At 32.7% G+C, this 14,296-nt stretch overlaps 1 long non-coding RNA gene and 1 pseudogene across 1 annotated transcript; one reads left to right on the top strand and one right to left on the bottom strand.

Annotated features, from left to right (window-relative positions):
• The window catches only part of LOC111406559, a 28,443-nt pseudogene extending 17,267 nt beyond the window's left edge, over positions 1–11,176 (bottom strand).
• LOC111405555 lies at positions 4,373–5,416 on the top strand. The gene is made up of 2 exons (XR_002704815.1): positions 4,373–4,613; positions 5,057–5,416. It is a non-coding gene; the product is annotated as an uncharacterized LOC111405555 (long non-coding RNA).
• Positions 11,177–14,296: the final 3,120 nt, after the last annotated feature.

Below are 14,296 nucleotides of genomic sequence, written 5' to 3'. Positions count from 1 at the left end.
TATCAATTGCAACTCAAAATGCGATGCATGTCGAATTAATTGATTATTTCAATTATAATATGCCAACAGACAAAACAATTAAAAAAAGTTCAAAAGAAGTAATTGAATTCTCGTGAAAGTATGAAAGACGTTGGTCAATTGTTACTGCAATTACGAAAGATCTGCTGACACCTCCGGTTAGCACTGTTGTTTTGGAGTCTGCTTTTAGTGCATGTAAAAGGGTTTTGACTGATGTCAGAAGCCGACTGAAAGAAGATGTTTTGAAAACGTTAATGTGCATGAAGGATTGGCAGAAAGCTCATTTTCGACTATAAGATAAATACGCTGAAATTGCATGTCATCAGGTAAGTGATATTTGATTTAATTATATTAATCAAAATTTGCTTATTTTTTAATCGTTAAATTTAATATTCTTTAAAAAATTGTACACGTTACAATAAATTGTTTGTGTACAATTTTTAACTCCACCTACTTAAAATTTATGTAGCTGGTCCCAAGCCCGGATAAAGGAAAAGGGTTTCCATTTTATCTACTTTAAAAAAAATTGAAAAAAATGTATTTTTTGTAAATGTATTTCAAAAAATATTTTGTCTTCATTACATAAATATTTTATACTTTATAAAAAATATTACAATATGATAGAAAAAAAAAGTATCTTCATTAAATTATTTGTATTTTTTTAACACTTTTATTTTTTTTTTAAATGTCTTTATTCAATTATTTGTGTTTTTCTATATTTAACAAAAAAAAAAATTTACGAGCTCGCAAGTCAAATCTCGGCTCAGCCCACGAGCTCGTCCAAAATCAACGAGCAGAGCTTGAGCTCGGCTCGCCACCTGCCCAAGCCAAGCTCATGAGGTTAAGGGCCGAGCCCAGTCGACTCGGGCCATTGACATCACTAGCTACTGCTGAACTAATTGGAGTTTCTTAGTATTATTATCTTGTCATGAATATAGAATAAGACAAAGTACCATATAGAACTTAAATAGGAGGATAAAAACAGATGCTAGAAAAACTGTAAACATGCAATTGTTCCCGTGGAAAGCCCCAATTTGGCCCCCATTATTTTAAATTTTAATGGGTGGAATAATATTTTTTTTGAAGAATAAATAGTTGAAAAAGAAGGAAAATTTTTTTATTTATGTGTAATATTATTTTATAAAAGATTGTGTGGTTAAAAATGAAAGGGAGAGAAATAAAAATTAATTTAATAGGGGTCAAACGAGAGCTAAATAAATAAATAATAGGAATAATTTGACATTTAGCTTCACTTACCATTCATGGCCAAAACTGTTACATAAGGCAATAATATCGTAGGATTGTTGAAGCATCTCCATTTCCTACCATAAAATATTCTGATGAGAGAGTAAGAATAGATTGGACCAAATGCAATAACCACCAGGCCGACACAATCAAAATAACAGGATAAGCTACACAAATCTTTTAGGATAACTTCTTCAAGGTTAGGATATGCACTTCAAATGTCAAAAAATTCTAGAACAAAATGACATAGAAGAAAGCCATATCACACTTATGCTCTATATAAACATAAGGTCAGATAACACTTAACTTGGGACCTCTTCACTGTATTTCGCCAATACCATGGATGAAGTTTTTCCTATTAATTACACTGTTAATAGTATCTTTTAATTTTCATTTACATTTAAATTACATTCCCTGCCTAATAACTACAATGAAGCATGGGTTTGAGGTATCTGCATTATGTGAGCAATTTGTTTCGATAGCAATCATCTATCTTTTTCAACATTTTTTTAAAAATCGAGAGCCGAAATGGGTATTGTAGTTGTGGCAATGAGATCCATTCCAAGATCCACATGCCAACAGAAGAAACACACCCTAAAGTTTTTTTTTTTTTTTTTTTTAAGTATGGGCGTCTGGACCAGCTCATGCTCACCTTGACTAATCCCACAAATCCTTGAAATTTACAGTCGGGTACTCAGCTCAGTGGCCTTGAAGGGATTCGAACTGGTAACCATTGGAGAGCAAATCCAAAATCGAACCACTAAGTTATCCCTCAGGGTTACATCCTAATGTTTTCCCTCTCTATGTTTGGTTTCCGTACTAGAAACAAAAGAATATAGAAGTGTTGAACTTGAATGGATTTTAATATGTCCTCACCCGCTAGACTAGGTTTTGGAAATATCAAAAAATAAAATAAAATAGAAACTGTGTTTTTATGGAAAAACTGTGTTTTCCACGATTATCAGACCACAATTATGGATTAAAGATTTGGAATCAGAATGATTTTGAGAACCTTAAATCAGACTACGATGTTAATTGAATTCGGGTAAAGAAAGCTTTAGGTTTTCTAAGTACAAGCAGCTAAAACAGCTAGTGACAAATTACAGTCCAGTAGCTAAAAATTCTTTATCACTAGCACCTCACTGAATATTCTCTGAAATGTGTTGCATTAGTTTCAAGATCAAATTAACTCAGCTTGTAGCTCCACGGGCTTAAGTACTTTTGAGCGAGACTAAAGTGATCAAAATCAATTCAGGGGAGTAACATTATGTTTTCAAGAAATTGATATCAAGTTTATTATTGTGTTTATTATTCATTTAGATATAAATTGCACCAAAAGTAGAGTACCTATTAGCAAAACAAGTTTCAGAGCATCTGTAAGACACCTTCCAAGCTTCCTGCTTCTCTCTTTATTGTCTCCTGCCAAAAGGAATGAAGAAATGATAAAAGTCGTACTGAAAAAATAAAACCTAAAAACTTTTGATAATCCTATTATACAAAACATAGTATCAGTGATATAGTTCTTACTATTCACCAATATATGGCCTTAAATGACTAGAAGAACTACATAAGAAAACAAGCACAGACAAGTGGTGACGAGTTACTTGATTCTTATAGATCAAAGAATGTAAGCCTAGCTGAATATTGGTGGAATGTAAGACTTAAATCGTGGTAATTAAAGAAATATAATTGCAGTATCACCAAAGCATATAGCTTGCCTGAGCAAAAGAGCGTGAAATTGTACAGTACAGATATTCAAAGGATGAAAAGTATGAATTCGTTTGCACTTGTAACCCAATTCTACCATTTCTATGACATCAAGTACAAATAACTAGTATGCTGACACGTCCTCAGTTTTAGAGAAAAATGTCAGAGGATTGGACCCGTGGACAATCACAATCAGATAAATGGAAACACATTTAAGCAGCACCAACAAATTAAGCTTTGATCCCAAAAAATTAGGAGTCCTACATGAATCACTTTTACCACTCCATTCAGTTCATTGCTAGATCCATCCAGAGATATAATAAACAATCATAAATTGCATATTCCTGTCTTCAAAAAACACATATAGGAAGCATGCAGTGAAAAAAATACTAAGAAGGAATAATTCATGTACGAATCTTGAGGGAAGTCCTCTACCTAAGTTACTCTCAATGTAGGAAAATCGAAAAGTAATGTATGTTAAGACTTGGGGGTCTATCTTAATAAGGACAAACTTATTAAAAGAAGTAGCCCAAGATCTTTTAAATTAAATTGGTCAATGTTTCAGTATTTAATCGATGTGAGATTTTTACCCTTAACACGCTCCCAAAAGATGGTGGCTCGTTTGAGCAGACCAATCTTGTAATCCTTTGCTTATTAATTGAGATTTATAATCCGATCGAATCGCTCGTTGGAGTTTAATGAGCTGTGATACCATATTAAGATTTGGGGGTCCATCTTAATAAGATCAACCTTGTTAAGAGGAGTAGTCCAAAATCTTTTTAAATTAGTCAATATTTCGGTATTTAACCGATGTGAGATTTTTATCCCTTAACATTAATAAGGTCAATCTTATTAAGAGGAGTAGCCCAAAATCTTTTTAAGTTGGTCAATATTTCGGTATTTAACCAAGTGAGATTTTTATCCCTTAACACGCCTCCACAAGATGGTGGCTCATTTGAGCAGACCAATCTTGCAATCCGTTGCTCATTAATTGAGACTTATAATCGGATTGAATCGCTCGTTGGAGTTTAATGAGCTCTAATATCATGTTAAAATTAGGAGGTCATCTTAATAAGGTCAATCTTATTAAATGGAGAAACTCAAGATCTTTATAAATTGGTATTTATTTCGGTATTAAACTGATGTGGGATAACCCTTAACAGAAGGTGCGGAGCCAGTACCCAGCGAGGGTGCTCCGCCGCACGTGCTGGCTCCGTCGAAATCTTCAGATCCGTCGAGTAGCGCCAGTTGCAGATGTACCGGAGTCCGATTGTTGCTGGAGAAGGAAGAAGACGAAGAGAAGACGGCAAATTTTATTTTATTTTTTTGTTTGGGCGGGGTTCAAATGTTGGGCCTCTTATTGTTAGTCCAATTGTTAAATAAAAATAAACCAATTTATCAAAGTCCAATTACCCAATAAAATTGAATCAAATGCCCAAATAACTCCCATTTCTCCCAAATCGTGGAATGGTGGAAGGCTGGAAGAAAACCCTTTTCCAATTTCTTCAATTCTTCCTTCGCCGCTCGCCCCTGCCTACACGACGCTGCACACAAGTGACGAGACACGACAGTGTCGGAGATCGCCGATTTCGCCCCTGCCCTGCAGGCTGTAGTGTGAGACACTTCTTCCTTTGCCACCGTCGGTTCGCCCCTGATTTCTAACTGTTTTTCTAACATGACTTTTGACTTCATTCTGAAAATCTTTCATCTTTTTGAGTTTTGGAGTAAAGATAGGTATATTGTTGTGTTGTCTGTTGATATACTAATTAATTATCCAATAAGCCATAAAATATTGTATAATTAATAAATAGGGTGGCTTAAAATTTAAAAGTACAAAATTTAATTAAAAACAAGATTACTACAATTCGAGTTATCTTCATAATTTACTTCTGTTTATTATTATATTCCTCAAATATTGGACTGAGGGTGAGGGATATAATTAAATAATTGAACAGTGCCATATATTATGTGAGTGCTTCCATTTTTTAAATGAAAATTTTCACAAGGTATGAATTATATGATTGCCTGTTTGTATGTGCTAACTACTAAATTGGCAAATTTAATTTTATTGTATTGTAATTTGTAGGTGCTAACTGCTCAACACCATGTTTAATAGATTAAGGGTATCAATTTGGCATGAAATTGGAGCAGAATCGCATAATTCTTTGTCCACTTGGCGAGCAAGTTCTCTGGTTCACTGGTTGGAGACTTGGAGCCAATATTAATGCCAAAGGATTCCTTCCTCAGGTCAATGACTTAAATTGATCAGTTGATGTTAAATATGTTGTGATTTATTCATTTGGGAATTAAAAAATTGCGAATTGTGATTCATGAATTATGATAAGTAATTTACGTTTTATGAGTTATGATTGTTGATTTGGAAATTTATGTTTACGAAATTATATTTGCATTCGTGATTTATGATAAGTAATTTATGTTTTGATAAGGAATGATTATTGATTTGAGAATTAATGTTTACGAAATTATGTTGTGAATTGTGATTTATGATAAGTAATTTATGTTTTGTGAGTTATGATTATTGATTTGAGAATTTACGTTTAGAAAATTAGTCAAGGTGAAAGAATTTAATTGAGAAGATGTTGGCCGCTCAATTCAACCCGTGTGTACTTGGTTTTTTTTTTTAATCAATTGTAATTGATCGTAATATCGGACTATTGCGATCGTCGACGGTCAACAGTCAATGGTTAATGATCAACCCACCCTTGCTGGACTTGGATCTTGGATTCGTCGCTGCTTAACAAGCTCCCTCAAGATGGTGGCTTATTTGAGCAGACCAATCTTGGAATCAAGAGAACAAAGAAGAAGAGGGATAAACCTGATGCAGACCTTGCAAATGTGGCATATGAACTTTCCTCGAAGGGAAGAAACACCAGCCTAACCACTAAGCTCTTTGAAACATTGACTTGATTTAATTTAGCAATTAGCATATTTAGGGAGGTATATTCAATTGAGACTTTTAATAACTTTTTGAGATTTAAAAAGTTCAGGGTATTCAATTGAGACTTTTTAAGACTCTCTAAAAGTCACGGTGTATTCAATTGAGACTTTTAAAAACTTTTAAAAAAGTCTCTAAAAGTTACGGTGTATTTAATTAAAATTTTTTAGAAATTTCTATAAGTCTTAAGGTATTCAAATTTTAATGACTTCTAGAGACTTTTATAAAAGTCTCTAGAGTACTGACTTTTAAGCAAAAAGTACTCATTTAAAATTTTAAAATTTATCTCTCATTAATCACGAGATTTTGGGAGACTTTACCAAAAAAATAAAAAAATCAAATTTTCTTTCCTTTAACCTTCTATGGACATTTATGATTAAAATTTATTTTTTTAGTTGATTATATTTCATTTATCTCTCTCTCTCTCTCTCTCTTATTATTTATCTATATTTTCTATGAAAAATTAAATTAGATTCTTGTAACTTTTTTTCTTTTTCCATTCAAATTTTTTTTTTTTTTTTGTGAAAAATTTCTATTTTTTAGTTAAATTATAAAATTTTATATGAAAAATTATAATTAAATTTAAATATATTGATTTTTACTTATTTTTAAAAGTTACTATACTAATAATATTGAATCATATATAATTTTGATTATTATTTATTTAATTAAGGTCTTAAATTTATGTTTTTCAAATTTTTTTTTATTATATGAGAAGAAGAAGGGGAATTGTGGGAATTAACACCCTATATGTGAGAATTTCACATCAGATCTACGTGAATTCTATTTCAAATGAAAGTTTTCAAAAATCTTTTGAATTCCACGAAAATCTATAAAAGTTTTAAAATGAAAATCCATAGAAGTCTACGAAAAACTTCCACTAATTCCATATAAATCTATAAAAGATCCACGAAATCCACAAAAGTCATCACTTAAAAAAATTCCATCAAAATCTTCAAAAGTCTCAATTGAATACACCCCCTTTAGTAAATTTTTAAGTTTCAAACTGAAAATCGAATTGCATGCTAGAACAGTTGAACTCACACAGCTCCAAATAATTGCATCTTTCTCATGGAAACACGCTATCTTGTGAAGCAATGTATTAACTATTAGCAAATAGTATATTAATGAAAGACCAACCTAGTTTCTCTACGACTCCATATACTGCTTGATTATATGGTGTATCCAACCATACAAGTACCATCTTTTCTCCTTCCTGAAGAGTCAACTTCCGAATGGTTTGAAGAGTGAACAACTTACACATATTTGCTAGCGGCATATCATAATCCATCAGGTTTCTGATGCTGTGCATATCAGTTGTTTTTCAGTATTCAGTACCATTAAAAGCATAAAAAGAAGCATATTACTTAAGAAATTGATGATATAGAACAAACTCCATCACTAGATGATAAGGCCATCTGAAAGGGGGACCAAAGAAGACTGACAAGATATCTCGAGGTTCACCAAGCATAAGAAAAATCAACAAAAAGTTCCTATACACTCTTTTTACTGCTAATACTGCAATGTTCATGAAATAAGTACTTTTTTCTCAGAATTTCTGTTTGTAGTAAAGTGTGTCTCGTTTAAAGTTGAAAAGATAACAATCGGGGGTTGAAAAAAGGTAATACCTGACAGGAAAAGTTCAAAAGTTTCAGATACACGAAAAAGAAAATATCCCCAATAACCTAAGAATATTGAAGTCCATATGCAACTTGCGACAAGGCAAATACAATATCTTTCTCCTGAAAATCAAATGATAAATTTTCATGCTAGGAAGTTGCTGCACAAATAAAGATGTTGCAGGACACCCCACTCCGTTCACCCAAAGACATTGAAAGAAGGAAAAAAGAAAGGATACTGCCTAGTGCTTATTTAGCTATCCACATTTGTAGCAACAATTATAATGATGATAACGCTAGCAACACCAATAATAATAATGATAATAGTAGGCTTCTGACCTTTCATCCGAGTCATTAATAATTTTACAAATTTCATAACTGACTGTCTAACTTCAGTTTAGAAGTTCAAATAATGCTCCAAGCAATCCCAGCCCCCAACTCATGACAAGTAATGTGACCATCTTTATCCAAGACCCAACATGCCCATGCCTCCGCTCTAGCAAAAAATCCTGCGAAGTTTGTCCATGCTTTTACACTTACAATATAGATATGCTTGAAAACTAAATGTTACTACTGACAGTTCCAAAAGTTGCCACTACCCACAAAATTAAAATTAAAAGAGAGTAAATCTACTATTTACCATGCTAGATTGCTTCAGTATGAGGATATACGTCGTTGTACAACGTGAAGGAGTAGCTGTACTTTCAACGACAAGCTGCGGTCTGAGAAGAAGCATGTTCCGAGACAAGATATAAAAGGGTTCCGCTAGTAGTTCAAGTATACATGCAAAACCTGCATATGAATGAACAGATCTGACATGAAGAGTCTTCATCGGAGGTTAAACATAAAGACAATGCCCTATGAATAAACATGACGTAGGACAATCCTATTGTAAATAGTGTTGAAGAAACGACCTTCAATGGTGGATTTTTCGGGCTCAAATCGAACTTACCAATCTATATATCAACCAATCAACCAAATCACAAACCCACAACCTCAATCCACTTATTATTGCATTCCCTTTTCTCACCCACTAAGGGACAATGATATGGTGGTGTTTGCAAGCCACAAAGGCCAAGAGAAGATAAGAAGATGCAAGAACTTGAAGAAGATTGCAAGAGGTAGCCAAAGTCTCTCTTCTCGCAGCAGGGGCAAAACACACGGCTCTTGCAAGAAGGAGGAGATATATATAGTTTTAGGTATATTACCAATTGGGCCAAGATACAAGGAAGCCCTCCTATAAGTGGATTTGGGCCAAAGCAACATTAAACTCAATTAAACTGCAACTAATAGCCCACGTTGTTTTCGGGTCGAGTATATGAGTTGATTGGTTGATAAATATTTCACTGATCGGCGTCGGCTTATGAAATATAATCCGACACTGTTTAATATTATTGTCCGAGATTTATTGGATATCAAAAACCCAACAAATAGGATTAAAGTTAGATATCTATAGTAAGATATCTAGTGGTAATAGGTTTATCTTTAATTCTTATTTCTAGTTTAGAATAGGATTTCTAATCTCTTTTATATTAGGATTTATTTTAGTTCTCTTATATTAGTTTCCCGATAGTAGTGGAAGTAAGGAATAATTTTTCCATAAATATAGAGCAATTGTACTCTTTCAACAACAATCAATTATTATTTAATATACACATAACATGATTATTCAAATATCGTTTTTATCTATTATAAAAATTTGGATCATGCTACATGTACAAACTTTTTTTACAAACTTCCTTACTCACTACTCACAATGGGGGTGGGGATCACAAGCCAACATTTTTTAAATTCACGTGGGGTCAGCTAATTTTGTGAGAGTAAGTACACCATTTTGTCAACAAGATTTTGTACAAATATCTTTATCCTAAAAATTTTATTACGAGAATTTTATTAATGCTTCTGCACCAAATTGATATCAGAGCAAGGATATTACCTTAATCCGATGGCCGACAAAGGTCCAGGTGGCAATCTAACTACCGATAGAGATGCCAATGAGTCGAGTCGAGCAAACTCGTGAGCAAAAACTCGAGGCTCGGGCACGACCCAAGTAGACTAGTTTTTTGTTTCCCTAATAACTGCTGTGGCAGCATTTTGCTGCATTGAATGCCTTAAAAAAAGGCCGTATCTTTTTTTTTAAGGCCCTTGAGCTCGAGATGGCGAGCCACATGGGATGTTCGGCCTCAGCCTCAAGCTCGAGCCAAGCTGGCTCGGGTTTTTTCAAGCCGAGTCACGGGCAGCCCAAACCAACGAGCTAAATTAAAATCCCTAACCATCGACGATGAGCAGAGGATAAAAAAAATCGAACATCGAATAGAAGGAATCAATAAAACCCTTCACAACATCACGCAGATGTTGACTGCATTAAGTCTTGAAAGGAATCGCGAACTCATGGAGAAACAAGCTGACAAGAATTTACAGACTTTAACTGCTATGAATTTTAATTGTTTTGACAAACATAGAATACGATTACACTGACAAGAGAATTTCCTCAAGTCCCAACAAAGTTTGAAAACAAACAAGTTATCAAGGAGTCTTTTCTTCAACAAAACTCGAGGATGAGTTTTTTCAAGTCGGAGAGATTGATGTAGGACAATTTTATTGTAAATAGGATAAAAGTTAAATATTTATAGTAAAATGTCTAATTATTATAGGTTCATCTTTTTATTCTTATTTCTTGTTTAGAATATGATTCATATTTTTTTTTTAAGATTTTGATTTATTTTATTCCCCTTATATTAGTTTTCTACTAGTAATAGAAGTAGGAAATAATTTTGTCTATAAATGTAGAGGCATTATATACTTTTCAACAACAATCAATTATTATTCAGCCCCTATTTGATACAAATTAAAATTCAGATTTTAATTTAAGTCAAAATCAACAAATGATTTTAACCACACATTTTATGGAGCCCACAACTTTTCAGTCATACATTTCAATAACTTTTGTCAAAATTTACTAAAAATTAATTTTAATCCCCACCACATATGGGCTCAATAAATACATAACATGATTGTTCAAATATCGTTTTTATTCATTACAAGAATTTTATAATGCTTCCGCACCAGCACATCTCTTCAAGTATTACAACACAATTTCAACGTTTATTCAATGTGTTATACACAAATGTCAATCTACATTGTTGTGAACCAAGGGAAACTATCACAAGAATAGCTTCCATGCATGCCTATATTTCCTCCCCCTCCCCTCCCCTCCCCACCCCCCAAAATGCATGAAAAATCATTTTTTGTACTATAATTGTATGACTTCTTACATCTCTCCTACCCACTGGAATAAATTTTCTAGAATTGCATTCGGTGCCTTCACACAATTAACATGGCCCGTTACAGTATGAAAATTTCTAACATGGCCTTCTATTTTAGAATTTTGGTAGTTCTTATTTCCCTCCACCACTCCTCCATATTTATCCACACGTTAGCCAAAGATTTTTCACCAGCAGGAGGACTGGTTCCAGCAGCATGGAGTGGATTTAAAAAGTTTTGTTTGATGTATTAGCATACCATGAATCAAGATACGTTGAGCATATGGGCAAGAATAACTTAGTCCTATCAACCAGAATACATATACACATGCTGCAAGCGTAACAAATGGTGTATGGAAGTTTTGCATTTTCGAAGATGTCAATCAGAAGACTATCGAAATTAGAAGCACTAAAATAATAAGCAGGCAGCCAGGCACAGTTGTTTAGATTATTGAATTTACATACATATACACATGCATAAAAACAAACACGTGTAATTATGTTTATATTCATTATATAGCAAAACAGACCACAGCTAGCATAAGATATGGTAAATCAAAAGTTGATGCCAATAATGGGAAACCAGATCTGGACTTGAATATTAATAAAAAATCTAATGTAATAGTTCTACTTATGTCCGTTTTAAAAAAGATTAAAATTAACTTTGTATAGTTAAGCGTGTGACAAATGAAAATATATTAGATGAACAATTAGGATAGCAGGAAGCCAGAAACTACATGACAACGAAATATTTTGAACTCGATCAATAACTGACTGAGTGAACAAAAGAAGAAACATAAAGCCAAGTGGTTAAACTAAGCTAGTGTTAGGACAAGTAGAAAAATAATATATGGTCTATGGATCAAAAGAGACATTTAAAAGTATCATCTAATATCTGCCTTCATGCATGCTCGCCAAAACCCCTCTCAACTGAGGAATAAGACACGGGCGACGAACTGATGGAATTGTATAGCATACAACTGCATTATGAATAGGAATTGATGTGTTAGATGACTACAGAAAGTACAAATAAAAGAAGCAGTCAAAGAAACTACATGAAAATTACTACCGAAAAATAAAAACGTTAGAAAATATAGTTTATTGTTAAAGGCAAAATAAAATCCTTTAACCGTATACAAAAATAAAAACCACAAGTCTAAATTTAAAACAAGTCTCTAATACTCCCTTGACAAATGTCCAAAAATCACGTAACGCACTATATGGTCAAGCAAGCCACACCGAAGATTTCTTGCATTACGATATACTTCAACCTAGAAAGAACATTTTGTTTTCTTTTTCAAATTGAATTTTATGACTTCCAACTCAGAGTCCTAATAACATGTTAAATTTGGTAGTATGGTTTATTACTTTTCAACTTTTTGGCGCATCAAATCATCCAAATTTACGGTTTTCCTCAATTATGTTCCAATTTTACTTCTACCATTTCAATAAACACAAAAAATTCAAAAAGAAAAGAGGAGTGCTTAAAAAATAAAATTACCGCATATTCTGCTTCTGTAAGGTGCCTGCCAATCCACGAATCAAATATGAAAGGATTCCTCTTGACAAGAACTGCATGGCTATCATACACATTTATTTCAAACAGTGATTAGAGAGAAAAATACGATCATAAATTAGAGCAAATATTTGCAGAGCACGAATGAAAATAACTAACCAAATATGTATTTAAAATAGTGCAATAGATTTGCTCCCCCATCTCCATGTGAAGGCTTCGATTTCGATTCATCTGAAACAATTTTCTTCATATTTCGGATTTTTTTTATCTATCTTCTTCACTTCTTTGAATTTTATTTTATTTTTATTTTTTGTCTTTATGTATCTTCTTCACTTCTTCGATTGGATTATTGATTTATTGAGATCGGGGGATGAGATAAACGATTTGGGACAAATAGCTTAGGAGTGGAAAGTTGAAAATCACAAAGTGATCCTTGAATGTTTAATTATATTTAACCCCCGAAGTTTAAGAAAAGAAAATAAAGTGGTCAAATATTGAAATTTATTTTAATGGTAAAATTGTGTTAATTTTAAATTCCAATAAAATAAATAAATAAACTTGGGTTAATTTTGTGAATGATCAATGTAGTTCAAGAAAAATTAAAAGTAAACATTTCAAATGTTTTAAAATTTATGAGATATAATCATTAGTGGACATGATCTCGTGAGATTTTGTGTAATATATGCTTCATGATATAGGATTCATTAAACACATTCTATGGAAGACACTGATTAAAATTTTTTTGTCTTAGAGATCATTCATTATAAATTATTAAAGCTCTTGATATCTTGTGCGATTACTAAGGGTGGACTTCCATGTGGACCTCATAAACTAAATCGGAAATGGATCAACCAACTCTATTCACTACTAGAATTAATATGTATTTAAAATAACCTACCACTTTTGTTATCGGAGATATAAAGCATAAAAAGTGAAATGAGAAAAAGTAAGGGTTCAATCCACCAATGACCATCCAACTTTACACTTAGTATCACCATGGCCACCCAATTTTATTTTATCTCATCATGGACACCCAACATTATATTTAGTGTCACCATCGTCACTCGATCTGATTTTGTTTCAATGTGGCAACCTCATTTCATATAAGATTTCACCATAATCATCCAACTACTTTTCACCATTTTTACTAATTTTAAAAAGGGTAAAGCAGTAATTTTGCATTACATATATTAAATAAATTTTAAAAAACAAAAATAAAATAAAATAAAAACTTATTTTAAAAAAAGGTACTTAAAAATGAAATAAAGTAAAAACTTACTTTAAAAAAATTACTTAAAAAAATAAAATATTTACTTACTTTAAAAAAAAATTGAAATAAAATAAAAACTCATTTTTTATCTATATTCTGGGGAGGTCATGTGCGAGTTGATATTATGAAGGTTTGTGATCTCATGAATCATTGCTTATTGTGTTGGAATAATTCCAAATACGGGCTTCACATTTGATTGTAAAATTTACGGGTTAGATGTATAGTTCACAATGACATTATGATTAGGCCAATTATGTTAAGTGATCAATTTGGTCCGTTTTACACCTTACGGGTTTTATTTGATATAATGTAGTAATGAGGAAATTACATCCTCCCAGGGCTTTCAAGTTCACTATGCATAAATCATGGGTCCAACTTTTCTAGTCAAATATCCGGTATTAGATTAAAATAATAATAATAATAAAATTTAAATAAGCACGGTCCCGTAGTTAACGTGCTTCAAATCTAACATTTCTTCCTTTTTTGTTTTATCAAACGAGAGAAACGGCCACCAAATTTCTCCCACTATCTCAAATAAAGGCTCTCCGATAGTTACCCACCCCACGAATATCTCATGTCAGTTATCCCATTTCCAAAGTGAACTACTCTTCGACAGACACCTAAAGCGAAAAGTACATTCTTCGTCCCACCACCGTTCTGTCAATATCTTCCTCTTTTTACAGTCGTCAAATGACCACACCC

This window comes from Olea europaea, chromosome 12 (assembly GCF_002742605.1).
Source record: "Olea europaea var. sylvestris chromosome 12, O_europaea_v1, whole genome shotgun sequence".
Lineage (NCBI taxonomy): Eukaryota > Viridiplantae > Streptophyta > Magnoliopsida > Lamiales > Oleaceae > Olea > Olea europaea.
Note: the sequence above shows the minus strand (reverse complement) of the source record. Positions and strands in the feature narration are given on the sequence as shown.